Source organism: Lepidothrix coronata, unplaced genomic scaffold, assembly GCF_001604755.1.
Source record: "Lepidothrix coronata isolate B3197 unplaced genomic scaffold, Lepidothrix_coronata-1.0 Scaffold10, whole genome shotgun sequence".
Lineage (NCBI taxonomy): Eukaryota > Metazoa > Chordata > Aves > Passeriformes > Pipridae > Lepidothrix > Lepidothrix coronata.
This window is the reverse complement of record NW_016690190.1, coordinates 8,391,828-8,406,536: the sequence shown is the minus strand read 5'-3', so window position 1 is coordinate 8,406,536 and position 14,709 is coordinate 8,391,828. Positions and strand designations below refer to the sequence as shown.

General features: G+C 43.6%; 1 protein-coding gene across 1 annotated transcript in view; it reads right to left on the bottom strand.

The window, feature by feature from the left end:
• The window catches only part of LOC108492483 (cat eye syndrome critical region protein 2), a 101,726-nt gene that overhangs the window by 37,099 nt on the left and 49,918 nt on the right, over nt 1–14,709 (bottom strand). The gene's annotated exons all lie outside the window — the stretch shown is intronic.

The following is a 14,709-nucleotide window of genomic DNA, read 5'->3' as shown; positions in this document are numbered from 1 at the left end:
CAAGGACCATTTAAACAGGAATATAATTACTCTTGCGGTTCCTATTCGACAGTTAGCCAGAAAGAAAAATAATAGAGGTGATACTTATGTCTGGTAAACGCTTTAAAAGCTAAAAAAGATGCCCCCAGCCACCCAACACAAGCGTTGCTTTTCGGAGTTCTTAGTACTAGATGAAGAAAGTCTTCTTCAGCATCTAATTCACAGCACACAAGAGAACTGGCTTTGCCTCTGTGATCTCTCTAGTTAAAAGAAAGAACCTCAAAAAATCAAGGTCTTATCAGAACAGACGTTTTATCATGCAGTTAATTTTATGGACTGAAGATATTTCACCTTATGGGCTGGCACCTTTTAAGTTCTGAATTGGTAAAAAGACATCAGCTTGATGTTGAGAGTCACTCAGGTGTTAATGAGAGCATTAACTGACAGATGGCATTCAAGATATTTCTCGCCTCTCCAATGAAGACAGCTCCTTTGCTAGAGCAGAGATCAGGAAGGCTTAATTCTTAACAAGCATACAATGCCTTGGCACAAAGGCAAGCCCTCTGGAAGGTAATGGGAAGGATTCAGGGTTTGCTGGGATGACCTCAGTCAAACATCATTAACAGGGTCAGGAGAAGCAAAGCCTATTTCAGAAGAAAAAAAATAATGTAAGGACCCTCATGATCAATCTATCGTGGCTTGTCAGAAAGAGAAAGCTTAGGCTGACCTTAGAGGCAATATGAGTTACTACTACCAGCCTGACCTTGAGCTCTCATGTAACAATGGAGACTTTTTTTTTTACTGTATTAATGAGCTTTCTTATCTGAGGTGGGGGAAGAAGCTTTATGGACCAGCTGGTACTTCACCTTCAAACAGTTTACCCTACTGAGAAACTAAGTTAAGTATGATGCAGAGGGAAAAAGATGCTACCCCATCCTTCTTGGGGAGGAAAAGGGTTGGGAAGGTATCCTTCCAATCCCTCCATGTGCAGCCTGCTCAGAAGGCATGCAAGCCAGCAGAAAGCATGTCCTCCTCAGACCATGGGCAAACTTGTCATCGGGGTGGCCAAACTGGCAGAGGCTCAAGGGCAACAAGCACCCTGAAGGGTCTCTGCACAAAACACTTCACCGTGGCAGAGCAAAATGACGGAGAAGCTGGAGATCCAGGAATCATGATCTTAAGCTTTAACAGCCACATGTCATTTCCAATTCAACCAGCAGTGCCACTAGTTGTACCACTGATGGGGACAGACTTCAAAAATTCCCAGGAACAGCCTAGAGGGAGGCAGCAACTCCTGGGGGCACCATACTTGTGACAGACCTCAGCAAGGTCCAACCCCGGCAGAGCCCCTGTGATGGAGGAAACACCTGGGCACATCCCATCTTTCAGCGCCTTTTTTGAAACATACCTGGAGAAAATCTGCTGGCCTACTAGTGGCTGTGAACAAAAGCAGGACAGCTGACATTAATGGACCTTGAATGAGACCACAAAGTGGGGGAAAAAAAATAAAATTCAAATTACATTGATCAAAGCTCCAGAGTGAAGTTTCTCCTCCCAGAGTCGTAAAGACAGCAGAGATTGCTGGAGTACACGGCCATCACAGGGCATGTACAGGCCTGCCTTTTGTCCTCTACTGCAAACTTGAACTAGTTTTTTGACCTTGCTGAAACCTCAGTAATTCTGTGGTTTACCTCTCATTGGCAGTGAAGGAGAAGAGAAAGACACCTGAAAAATTGAGTGGGTTGACTGCACTGAGCTCTGCACACAAGGACATTCGTCTTCACCATTGCTGAACATGGAAAGACAGTCTTTCTAGGTTAGAACCATGGTTTTATTTCAAAACATAAGGACAAAATATTAGCCAGTTAGCTAATGTTTAGTAGAGGCAACTCTTCCCTAAAATAGTCTGGTCTAACTCCTGGATTTGGCAGTCTGAAACATGAGTGGTTGGAGGTTTCCACATCCATGACAGAGACACCCAAAGGCTTCCACAAAAGTAAAGGACAGCAGAGTAATTTCAGCACCCCAGCAATTCCTGTTCCCCGCCTCTCTCTTGTCCACCCCATAACTTGCTTCCAGAACTCAAATATGGCACCGAGTCCAGACCAGCCCCAAAATATGCTGAAGAGATGCTTAAGGAAGACAACAGGGTTCTGGATGTTTCCTCCAATATGATAACACAAAGTTAGGACAGGAGGTTCTCCAGCAGAAGGGCTGCTCAACCTTCCTAAGGAAATCTAATTTACATGGTTGGATGCTGTGGAATCCACTGCCTTCCCAGCTGAACTCCCACAATGCTTGTGTTTACGAGAGAGAAAAAAATCAGCTAAGAAAACCCATGGCTTTCAGCAGCTAAGAACATTCCTACTCCTTGTCTTCCTTCATCTTACCTTGAGCGATCTCCCATACAATAAAAACTAGGGAAGCTGGAAGGGGAGCTGGCAGATATGCTGTATCCCACAGAGAAGCAGAATAGGAACAGCTATGGAGCGAGGCAGTGTCTCTGGGGAGGCAGAGAGAATGGAGAGCTGATGTGGGCTGTCTAGTCTAATAAGGGATCACACCACAGGAGCATGTGCTGGCTTGACAGAAGCAAGTGCAGCCACTTAACCTGGGTATGACAGCTGAAGTAGGAGCATTGCTTTGTTACCCCAAAAAAAGGGGAGCACGAAGGAAGAAGAGGAAGGCACGAAGTCACTGCAGCTGCCCACCTTTCAGGAAGGTTCCAGGTCTGCTTGTCCAGACTTCTTACACCAGCCACAGCCATAAAACTGAACAACCAAGGAATTTTCCAGTTTGGGCTCCTTAGCATTACTAGGCCACACTCAGCAACTCTTGAACTAGATGGAGATGTCCTTTTATCTCCCCTCACTGATATGTGCTGCCTTTCACCCCTTTTCCCTCACACAAAGGACAGGAGGCAGAGAGTCCACCCCTCCTAGAAGAGACGCCAGCCGTAGGAACCAAACTCATCTCAGACACCAGCATGGCAAAAGGGCACACTCTGATCTTCCCCAGCTGCCTTTGGTCCACACATCTCCCGTGGTTTGGCTCTTATCTAGCAACAACCCTACAAATGACACAGCTGCTGGGAGTGACTTGTTTGTTATTTTGCTGAGAAAAGGCAGAAGAGCAGCAGAGATACCGGCACAGATACAGCACCGTCCCGCCTTGGTCTCTTCTGGAAAGGCGCTTTCCTTGGGCTGGCAAATGCCAGCGACAGGCAGGAGAGCTGAGATAAGTGTCTATCTGATCTCCTTTCCCCCATTTACCCTGGATTTTTCACTGCTTTATGTTCACAAAATGGCAAGGAAACTAATCAGTGCTCTGTGACCCCTGTTAATTGGGTTGTGTGAGAGAAAGGCAGCACTGGCAAGAGAAATCACACATACCTGTTACTTTGAACTGTCCTGTCATATTCCTGCTTGTAGGAGGCTCCAAGCACCCTTCTGTGAGCCAGGGCTGCTCTGTTTTCATCACCATCCCTGGGATCAGCAGGAGTGGCCTGTTGTGGTCCTGCCTCTAACACCTCAAAGTACAGGGAGGCAACAGAGAGGCATGTTGTTGCTTCTCCTTCTGTATGAGAAGGAGAAATTAATTTTGGGTGAAGGAAACACAGCCTGAAGGCACTGATGGCCCTTCTTTTACCTATGCCCAACTGCTCCTCACTGCCCTTATCTGCCTCGCTGTTGCTCCCCCTCACGCTCCCCACCACAATAGCAGGAAGAAGTGAGCAGATGCCCAGCATCCATCTCCCCATCCCAAGAGACCGGCAGCCTATTTGGCCAAGTAAGCCAGGGAAAGAAAGCAATTGATGTGAAGACGTAAAGCATTGGAGAAAAGAGGGTTTGGATTTGCCAAGCCTGGTGGATTATGCAGTTCTTGGAGGATGAGGAAGACACATATGGTTAACTAGATGCATGCTGGGTGCAGGGGCCTGCATTTGATTTGTAGGTAGGAGCAAGGGCTGTTTGTGTTGTTTTTTCGTTTGATTATGGGAAGGAAGAAATAGGAATATGAGCAGCTATGAAACCAGAGCAGCCAGAAATATCCCAAACAACAGCTGAAGGCATATGGTACTAAAGGAAGAGAAAGTCCTGGGGTCAAAGGGGATAAGCAGGAGAGTGCACACACTGCCCAGAGAGATTCAGAGAATATTAATGGGATTAAAATAAAACTTAAAATATAATGACTGCTTATTTGTCTTTCAATGCTGGCTCAACCCTTCCTTCAAACTCAGTGAGTTTCTGCACAATCTCCATGAAGGGATGACTTGTGCTCTCAGTGCATGCAGGGGTGTTTAGGGCAGTGGTATGGACAGAGAAGCAAGAACTCCCTCCCCCACTACTGATGCTGCAATTTGAGTGAAAACTGGTAATGACAAATCAATGAGTTGGATAACTGGATTAAAAAGGGGGAAAAATCACTCTGCTGAAAGATCCTGAAACATCACTATATTGAACAAACAGTATTGTTATGTATATTTGTGAAAATATGAATTAATATAGCCATAGATGAACAGAAAGGATTGTTCACCTTGAATGAATACAAATAAAAGATAAATTGAGACAGTTTCAAAAATTGTCTTTTCCCTTATTTACATCTACATAAATACACTAAATTAGAGAGTGATTGTGCTATTTTCTGTGGGCATTGCTGGTTTTGACTCAGGGTTCACGTCAAAGGTGCTGCCCCCACAGATACTCTGTACTTCAGTTTATTCAATTTTACCTTTAAGATATTACTTTGAAACCTTTAGGCAAAGGGTGCAATAAGAAAGCAGTTGCATTCAGTGTGATGTACAGCCCATGAGATCAGCAAGGGTAGGTTTAAACTCCAAGAGGAAACCATCTTTATAATCAGCCACTAACATGCATTTTCCTACCTTCCATCTCACTGAAACTTGAACCATAGCTCCAGCACAGAGGAAAGCAGATGATATTGCAGCTACTTTTTCTCTTCTTGCTTAAAAATAGAGACCTCAATTCATTGAGTTATGGTGGAAATTGTAAAGTGTTGAGCATCTGGAGACATATAGGAACCTCCAGAAAACTCCTGGTAAGATGGTCTGTCAGATATCCTGCCTGTCTGAACGGAAAGAATACCTGAGTGTCCCTCAATCAGTAAGAGGCTTCTGCTTCTTTACTGGGGGTTGCACTGAGCAGTCCATCCGTCACAGAAGGGACAAGCTGCCTGTTCCCAAAAGGGTCAGCCACTCTTTTCCTTCCTTGAGGAATCAATCTGTTGAGCCAAGGGAGCCCAAGAGAGAGGCAATTTTAGTTACTAAAGCTTTACCCAGAAAGGGAGGCACAGCAAATGGTACCAGTGCTGATGCCATCACATATTATGTCTGAGGTAGAAAGGACCAGGGAAAGAAGTTATCTCACCCTACCAGCTATGATAAATTAACAATAAAACTGAAAATGCCTACCATCACACCTAAGAAATTTTGCTGTCAAGCTAGCATGTGATTCTGCAAGAAGATAAAAGGGAGATATCTAAGTGTAGGTCATATCTTGCCATGTGATGACATTGATCTTGTCTGGGGAAGGGTCAGGGAAAATGGCTTTCATTAAGCAATGAATTCCCTGGCACGCTAGTGAATAGGGTGAGAGAGCTGAGGAGAGCTGGAGCCCAACACTTCCCCATCCAAGGAGATCTATCACTGCAGCTAGACTGGGAACATGAATTTTTCCTTGAGAGTATGTTCAGATCAAGAGGCAAGAATCCCCCGAGATCCTGAAGTGCAGAATATTCTGTCATGTTCAAAAACAGAAAATGAACAATAGAGACCAGTGGTAAAGGCAGACTGGCAGGAGGCAGAAGAGAGGTCCTGAGTCTCAGAGCCAACACTGGGTTGTGCACTGAAGGTACTGGAGATACATTGGTACTAAAGGATGGGAAGATAATGGTGATGAGATGTCATGATGAACCGTACTGAAGTGGGTGGTACTGGTGCAGAGTAGGACAGCCAGCTGCAGGAAGAACACACTGACCTGCAGGGCACAGCTGGTCCTCTGGTGAAGCATAAGATCACCAAGAGAAGATTAAGCAACACTGATGCCAAACTGGAGATTTTACAGGCACATCATCAGGCTGGATATGGCACTTAGTGCCATGGTCTAGTAACCACGGCAGTAGTAGATCAAGGGTTGGACTTGATGATCTCAGAGGTCCTTTCCAACCTGGCTGATTCTATGATTCTATGACAGATTTAATGGTATCAGTAAATTATGTCACTTTTTGGATGCAACAGAAAAGCAAAGAACCTAGGTTCTCCTCAGAGCAGTAAATCCAAGACACATCAGTTCCTAGGGTCAGCTTTAGAGTTCAAGAAGCAATTCCTGGGCCTGGAAACAAAATCATCTGACCTGGACATTTCTGAGGCAACTTAAGAAAGGAAGGTACCTTTCCCTCCAACAGATAGATAGGAAGCCAGATGTGATTTTTGTCAGCCTTATAAAGAAAAGTCAGTCAGACAAAGGCAGGAGGGTCCCTTGGCAGCATGAAATGCTGCTCCCTGATCAGTAGGTGAATCTCCTCCAGTCCCCACATGGATGGATGCCTCCCAGCACCCCTCAGGAATTCAGAGTGCTGCATTCTTCTCTGCCAATTTCTTCCCGGAGGCGTATCACACTCAGGATGGGAATCACTTATAGGCATAAGGATCCCACAGCCAGGACATCGATTTGAAGCCCGGGGGCTTCTGCATTGCTTCTGTGTCAAGTACCTTCGGCTTTGAATAACAAAAGGCAATCTCTTGAAGGATCAAAAAGGAAAACAAAAAGAACCAATGTTAGAACTATTTATTAACTAACCCAAGAAGGAGTTACAGGTTGTTTGATACAATAAAAAAAGAGAGAGAAAGATCTGAGTGCTCAGGAGAGAACAAGTACCTTGGGGGAAGCCATCTCCATCATTCCTGAGGGGGGAGATTTGGGTGACACTGGTGAGGGGTGAAAGGCCTGGCAAGATGCAGACAGCTGGGTATTGCTTTGAAGGGTTCTGCTAAGGGAGTCCTCAGTTTGTGCATGCTGGGCTACTGATCTGACCTGGAAAAGATGTGCAGGGAGGGATGATGATGATCACACAGACAAATGAAGTGTGAGAACGGTTGCTGCACTCCCTGCTCTTGCCACAGGCTGCTTCATGTGCCCACTTTGACTCTTAATAGTTTAGTGTCCTATTCTGTGTGACCTTGACAACCAACCACACAGCGTATGCCCAACAAGAAGCCACTCTGGACGTGATGAAATGAAGATCGAGCCATAGCAGTCTCTACCTCAGGAGGGATGAACACAGACTTCTGGATGAATAAAGGAATGTATCTAGAACCCAACTTTCACCTTGTCATTGAACAGCAAGGGCTTTGGTTTCTCTGTGATGGCATTTCCTTTCATTTCATCCATCAATTACTTTACCTGCATCTAAACAGGCTTTGATATGTGCTTGCCAATTTTAATCCACATGCTTCTTTCTTTTCTACTGCTGTTATTTGACGGTGACTCTCCTTCTGAAGAGAAGCAGATCAACCCTTGGGAGTTGCAGCTGATTAACTTACAAAAGACCCAAATACATCTCCCATATTCTGAAAGAGCAAATAGGAATGGGGCTTACCGTGCTCAGCATTCAGGATGGAAGAGGATCATTACTTACTATTCATTCCTGGATCCTTGAAGAACAAGTGAAGCCAGCTTAATGCTGCATTGTTCATTCCTAGTGCCCATCAACAGAAAGCATGCTCCCAATTCATAGCCACAAGGAAAGACAACAGTATTGCTGTGGCATAAGCACTTCTGATTGTTCAGGGGCTGTAGAGAGGACCTTAGGGTATTACAGTGATGATGAGCACTGTGGGGAAGAAGCTAGAGTTATTGTCTTGATGATGATGGGGAAATAGGACACATGGTGTATTATAGCACAAATCCATATGAAACAAGCCCTTATGTGCCTTGCTGCTCATAGAAAAATACACTTAATGTCAGAGGAAAGAGTCTCTTGTGAGGCACAAAATATCTAGTGTGGGGTTGCCTTGAAGCAAATAAGCTTAGCAAATTCATTACTTAGCAGCAGCCCCACACATTACAAGTTTCTGGAGACCTTGGATAAAACCAAGTTTTTACAGATAAATAGGTCCTAAAGAAGTCCCTTTTGGGATTTGTTTCAGAACAGGTCTTTCATCTTCTTTTCTCTAAAGTTTAAACCACTACACTGTTTGGGCCAGAAAGAAACTGAGGAAGAAGGATGGATGGTGAAATGGGAGAAGAAGTAAAAGCATAGGTGACTCAGAACAGAGGCTGGAATGACACACCAAATTATTGCAGTGGCCTAGCAGCTGGCCAGGAGCCATCCCAGCTGTTCACTGAGCCCACTGAGGCTAAAAGGCTCCAAAAAAACCAAACTTCAGAACTTCTCCAACATTAACCCTTGGACTAAAGATTGGTTTCTGAACTTGGCTGGGTGCTGGGAAGTGGTGTGCAAAACCAGCTGTGCTGGAGCAAAAATCTCGCACCAGTGTTTTGGAGCATCACTGTCTTGAAACACAAGTCTCAGAAGTGAGGGCAAAGGTTTCATATCAGGAAAATTTCCACATCCCATTCCCCTCTCTCCATAATCCTTTGTCTTCTCCCTTGAAAGTAGAAGATATTTTCACTTGCCTTCTCAGTTTCTTTTTTCATAATTGCTTTCTTCCTCCTCTCCAGAGTACTTGCTTTGCAACATCAAGAACTCATAAATACAGCTGTCCCTTTCATATTTCATGCTCTGACATTGGCACGATGACATCACTGCAGTCTCTCCAAGACCCTTCACTGACTGCTCTTTGAAGTTTAGCCACCTATTCCTCCCTGTCAGTGTTTTGCATAACTCCCTCTCCCCAGCAATCCAATCTGTTTGTCTCTCATCCATCTGCCCTGACAATAACAGCTTTTCCTCTTTTTCTTCCACCATTTTCAGCCCTTATTCTCCACATCTATGGAATAGCACTTCCAGAACACGCTACCAACTTTTCTTCAAACTCTTCTTTAAAGATTCATTTTATCCATCTGAGAATCAAAGACATTTACTCAGCTTTAGTTATACTTGAGCCCTGTAATTTTATTCCACTGTGCTTCTCATTAATCTCTGAATGACCGTGTTATTTTACTGCTGTAATCTCATCCTTCCTTTCCCAACACCTGCCAGCTGCCTCATTTTCACTTTTTACCCTTTAAAAGGCTCACCTTGCATGGCTTGGCTATTATTATAATAAATATTAAAATTAGATTTAAGATGAGGAATGTAGGCACTTCATCTCCCTTGCCCCCTAATGGTGTCTGCTGTGCCAATGATACTGAGTTGATTCCAGAGGCCATCCACCAATATCTGTGATGTATGCAAGGCAGCACCTGTTAAAAGTCAGACTGTAAATAATGCTGATCTTGTTGATATTCACTTGGCATTCATGAATATGATTCTGAGTTAGTGAGGTGCTTTGTGGCTGGGCCATTGGAGCAGTTGTTATAATCAAGGTCACTGGCACAACTGCGAGAGCCGGCTGTTAAAGCTCCTTCCAAATGTGATGGGCACCAGGTCTGCTGTGACTGAGTTCAGGCTGCCTGCCCCACATCTTATGGCATGGACTGAAGTGTTGAATTCATTCAGATTGTCCTAGTACCTTGGCTTAGCTATTCCCACAGCTCAGTTCACCACAGTAGCTCAGTTCACCACAGTATCCATGAGCCTGAAAACCTGGCACTGGTTTGCCGGCTGTTCCTGTTGACCTGCCACTTTATCCCCTAGCCTGGACCAACATACAGCAGTTCTTGAAGGACACAGCTCATGTGGTCACATGCAGAGGGTGATTTCAACATGTTAAGTGTTTTATTGAGGTCCCTTTTACCAAAACATGAGAGCTGGGGTAACCTCCAAAGTACCCTGTAAAGGCAGAATCCACTCAGAATAAAGGACAAGGAAGGGAAAAAGTGACAAAGCAGAAGGAAGAAGCAAAATACCCAGAGCTATTAAATACTGTCCTCAGAAAAGGGCATTGTGCCTCAATGCGTTAGATGATTTCAGATCATTTCTATTTCTTTCTGATGAAAGCTCAAATAAGTGATTACAGAACAAGCATTGGAAAATATGCAGAATAGTGGCAGTACTCTTGATTGGCAATTCAACAAGTAGGAAATATAGCTCTTTAGATGCTATACTGGGAGTATTTTTCAATGCCACCACTAAGGATATGAAAGAAATAATTAAGACAATTGTAGGGAAGGGAAGAGGAGTTATGGAATATCATCTTATTATCCATATTAGAATAAACCAGGTGCAAACTACAAGTCAAAGCCTCCAGGGCTAGTTTACAGATCCCGAAAGAGCTTAAGGTGGGGTGTAAAATTGATGATCCACTCGGGAAGAAAAAAATTCCAATGCATTAGGAAAGAAATAACAAGAAAAGCAATAATTGAGGTTCCTAAGGAAGCAAATGCTGTCTGTTCTACCACAGAAGTCAGTTACAGAGTGTTCAGCTACAGTGATGGACCAACCTCCTGAGGTGTAAAAAAAAGAAAATAATCTCAAGGAGCATAGAAAAAAAAAATCCAGAGATATTATTTTTCTTCCTCCTCACTTTCTGGTCTTTGTCTATGTTGAAAAAATAAAAAAAATGTTATAAGCAAAAAACAACTAAGATGTTTTTTGAGGCACAATATCAACATACAAAATGCATCCCAATGAGAAATACAATAAAGTCGTTGAAACTTCTTATGCCATCACATTAGAAAAATGGCAAAAGTGCAATAACAGAGCAGTGAAGAATGAGCTTCACCCAAAGAAATGCTGAACAGCGGGAGCTTTTCTAGAATATTTTAGTTGAGTGTACACATCCATGTCACACCATCACTTCTTACTTAAAAACAGCTGCAGAAGGCTCCTGCTGCGGCTGCTGCCGTTAGCTGAAGCTCTGATCTTCCTGTCTTCATACAAGTCATCAAATCGCATTTCCTGCTGGAATTAAAGTAGCAGCCCCTGGGGAGTATGCAGCTACCCAATTTATATCAGAGAGAATCTGAAGCAAGCACCAGGACTTTTTCAAACTGCTTAATTTTTGTTTATTTTTTTATAACCCCCAAAATCTGATAAGAGTTTTTTCCCTCTCTTCTTTCCAGGTATTTGCATTTTGAAACAATTAAAAGAAAACACGGAGATTTTAAGACCTGTGCAGAAAAGCTAGAAGCAGGAAAAAGGTAAGGGCAATCTCAGAGGCATCAAACCAAACCATGCCTATAGCAGAGAATGATGCCTATTGCGTTGCTAGTAGTTAGATGGTACAGATGGTATGTGGAAACTATGAAGGGGATTTATAAAACAACAAAAGCTGCAGATCATGACACAGAAGTATTTTGGCTCAGAGTGAAAAGAGGAGAGCAATGGGGGAACTGTCCTGGCCAAGTGCTCCAAGCACCCAGTGCCAGGCAAGGACAGCTACAGAGTCACTGCTAAAGATTCCAGAAGTCAGAAATACAGGCAACTGGGGTTTTTTTGTTCTGTATTTCTACAGAACTTAACATGGCAAGAACCAGGTCAATGGAGTGCTCCTAACAGCTATGATAGGTTATGATAAATAAGAGTTTGGAGAAGATCACATAGCATCCCATTAAGTAGTCTCTGTAGTTAAACACAGATATCCATAACTCAAAGAAAGTCTTACGTTACCAGACATTCAACACTCCTTAGCCATCAAGCAAGGTAAAAAACAGTCTCTCTCTCGTATGTGATTCTTCTTTTTTTCTTTTGAAAAGGCTGTCATAAAGAATATCAAAACCAAGGCAAAGCTGCTCTACTTCAAAACCAAGGAACATAGAACCCTACAAAAGTACTAATCTTTTTTTTTTCCCAAAGAATGAAAAGCAAATCAAACTAGAGCATGTTAAACTGTGCATTAGAAGGGCTCTCAGTCACTTCCAAAATTACTTGAGAACACATTATAATTAGCAAAGGTATGTGACAGTTTTATACCCCTCTATGATGCATGATTAAAGCCAGGCAGCCCAGCTCTGCCACAAGTTCTGCACGCCATCAAAACAGATGTGACAAGAACTACAAGCTGCTCCCAGACAGACTGTGAGAAAGCATAGGCAGATAACATTTTGGCCATCAAAGATGTAAGACACAATACAAAACTAATTAAACCTCAAAACCCCTCGGAGAGGTAGGCAAACCATGTTTTATATGAGGTTACATGAAGCATCCTCTGCTTGAGCCCCAATGCTCCAGCCCAAGAACAAGGATGAGAACAAGCTCCTGCCTTTCTCTCTGAGGTGCAACAGGGAGTGAATTTTACAGCCTCGATATTAACAGCTCACAGCCTCAGCAGGAGGACGCAGAGCACAAATGACTGAAGAGATGCTGCAATAATGCCACCGTGATGATCTGTGAAACTGCTGATTTTTCCCACACAACACAGATACCTCCTGCCTGCAACAGAAAAGTATGGAGTCCTGGCCCACCGTGAAGAGCCAACTATAAACCCCACACAAAGTCTGCTGTCTTACATTGTCCGCTGAGTACTCAAAAATCAATTAGAGGCTAAACTCCTTACCACTAACTGGGGACAAACAGGGTACAGTAGGGAAGCTGTGCATCAGACAAGGCCAGTGCCTCTTGAACTGGGGTTAAAGGTGTTGGAAATAAATGTGAAAAGGAAGAAGGAGAATTTCAGGCTTTTGGATAAATATCCTGCAGTTGGTTTGTAGGTGTGAAACAGTGTCTTAAGTTTGTTTCTGAGAAGTGTATCCAAGCCATCATTTTTATTCTAATTTATCTACAGATTTAATGTTTAGACTACATCTTAATGCTTCTTCCTTCATGACTTGCCTCTGCATACAGCACCTTTCCCTCTGTTTCCAGATAGCCTCCCCCATTGCTTCCTCTGCAGTGCTTCAGAGCTCACCTCTCTAACATCCCAGTGGCTCCAGGCAGTTTCCCTGATCTACTCCTTCAGCCATTTCCACCACACTACTCCTGTCGTGCTCTTTTCTCGTTATACCCCTGCCCACGAGGTAGTTGCCTTCTACAGGAGGTGCTGCAGAAAGAGTGCAGCTGGTTTCTCCTCCAGGCACCTCACGCTTTCCTTAGCACAGCTGTTTGGGGGAGGTGTAAGTTCTCACAACTTCACTATGTGGCTTCACACTCCTCGGTTTCCTTGGGCACCTCTGGTACACGGACAGACACACAATAACACCCACACAGGTCCCTGCCCATGCTGCTTGTGCACCCTGACCAGGCTGCACAAAGGCACAGCTCTTCCTTCTGAGTCGGCATTGCCTCCTTGTAGATTTTGCATCTCAGAGTAAATCAAAGCTAGACCTAAATGGGCACAATCTGGGACCTACACAAAATGCTGAGTAAACATTGTTTAGCCATCACGTACATGTGTAACCTTCCCCAGACAGACAGACAACTTGCCAATGCCCAGCGACTCACCCATGACTCATCCCTGAATTCTGTGAGTTAAAACACTTGTGAAAGGGGAGGCAATTACACAATGCAATTGCTACGTGGACAGTCTTAGATGTGGAGAGTTTTAGAGAACCTCACAATGTGGAATTTATGAATTTCATAAAGGACAAATCTTCCACTGCTCACAAGGGTGAGCTGGTTATGGTGGGTGAAAACACTTAAGCCACTACTTTCTGACGATTTTGGCAAGAAGAAATAAATTTGCTGAATGTTTCTAGGCTGGATTATATTGCTCTTTGGCTATTTTGATGAAGAAGATATACATGACTGCAGTCCCTTTACAATCAATCTTCTCATCACATCAGTTTAATTCAGAGACAATAAATGCAGTACAGACGCCTGAATGTCAACATGGAAATGCAAGAGAATTTTGTTTTTATATATATACACTTGCCACTTACCTAACTATATAATTTTTGTTGAACATTATCAGTTAATTAGAAATAGAGCTTTCAATGCAAGCATCTATGGTTGTGCCTATGCACCACCCTAAGCCTCTCCACAACAGTGGGATCTTGGGGAGCAGGGTTGCTTCAAAGCAACTGCATGTGTTGCCAAACTGTCTTCATCTCCACAGTTATGCCTTGCTATTACATGATTCACAGAAGAACAAATAAAACACACTGCAACAAACCTTCGCTATCACTGGGAGCACATTTTGCTGTGTGAGTGGCGATTCCCTAAAGAATGATGTCCTACAGGTGTCTCAATTTGGGAGGCTACTTTAGTGGACACTAACTAAGTGTCTCTGGATGTCAAAACTCCAAAAGAATATGCCAAATCATTTTCCAACACCCTGCAACTGAAGTCATTGCACTACTCCTCTTATTTCTAAGAAAATAATCGTAATTGCCCCTATGTAAAGCAATGGGATCTTCCATGCAAGTGAGGTGGCTGCAGAGCAGTTTTATGCTATGCAATACATATAAATGCCAAAAATATATGTGATGATTTAAACACTTAGTGTGATAGCACTAATTTGACCAAGCATAGTGCAGAGTATAACAGCAGTTGTGGGTGTTCACTGTAGGCACTGATGCTGCCGCAGAGCATCAAACACAGTTGCATGGCATCTGAACAAAGAAGTTTGCTTAACGGGTCTGCACAATCAAAAGCCTACAACTCAACCCAAGAGAGCTGGAATTCCCTTCCACTCGGTGAAGCATCTGGCCTGATTGCTGGTGGCTGCTGATCACTGCCATGTCATCACTCTAAAGCCGTGAAACATCC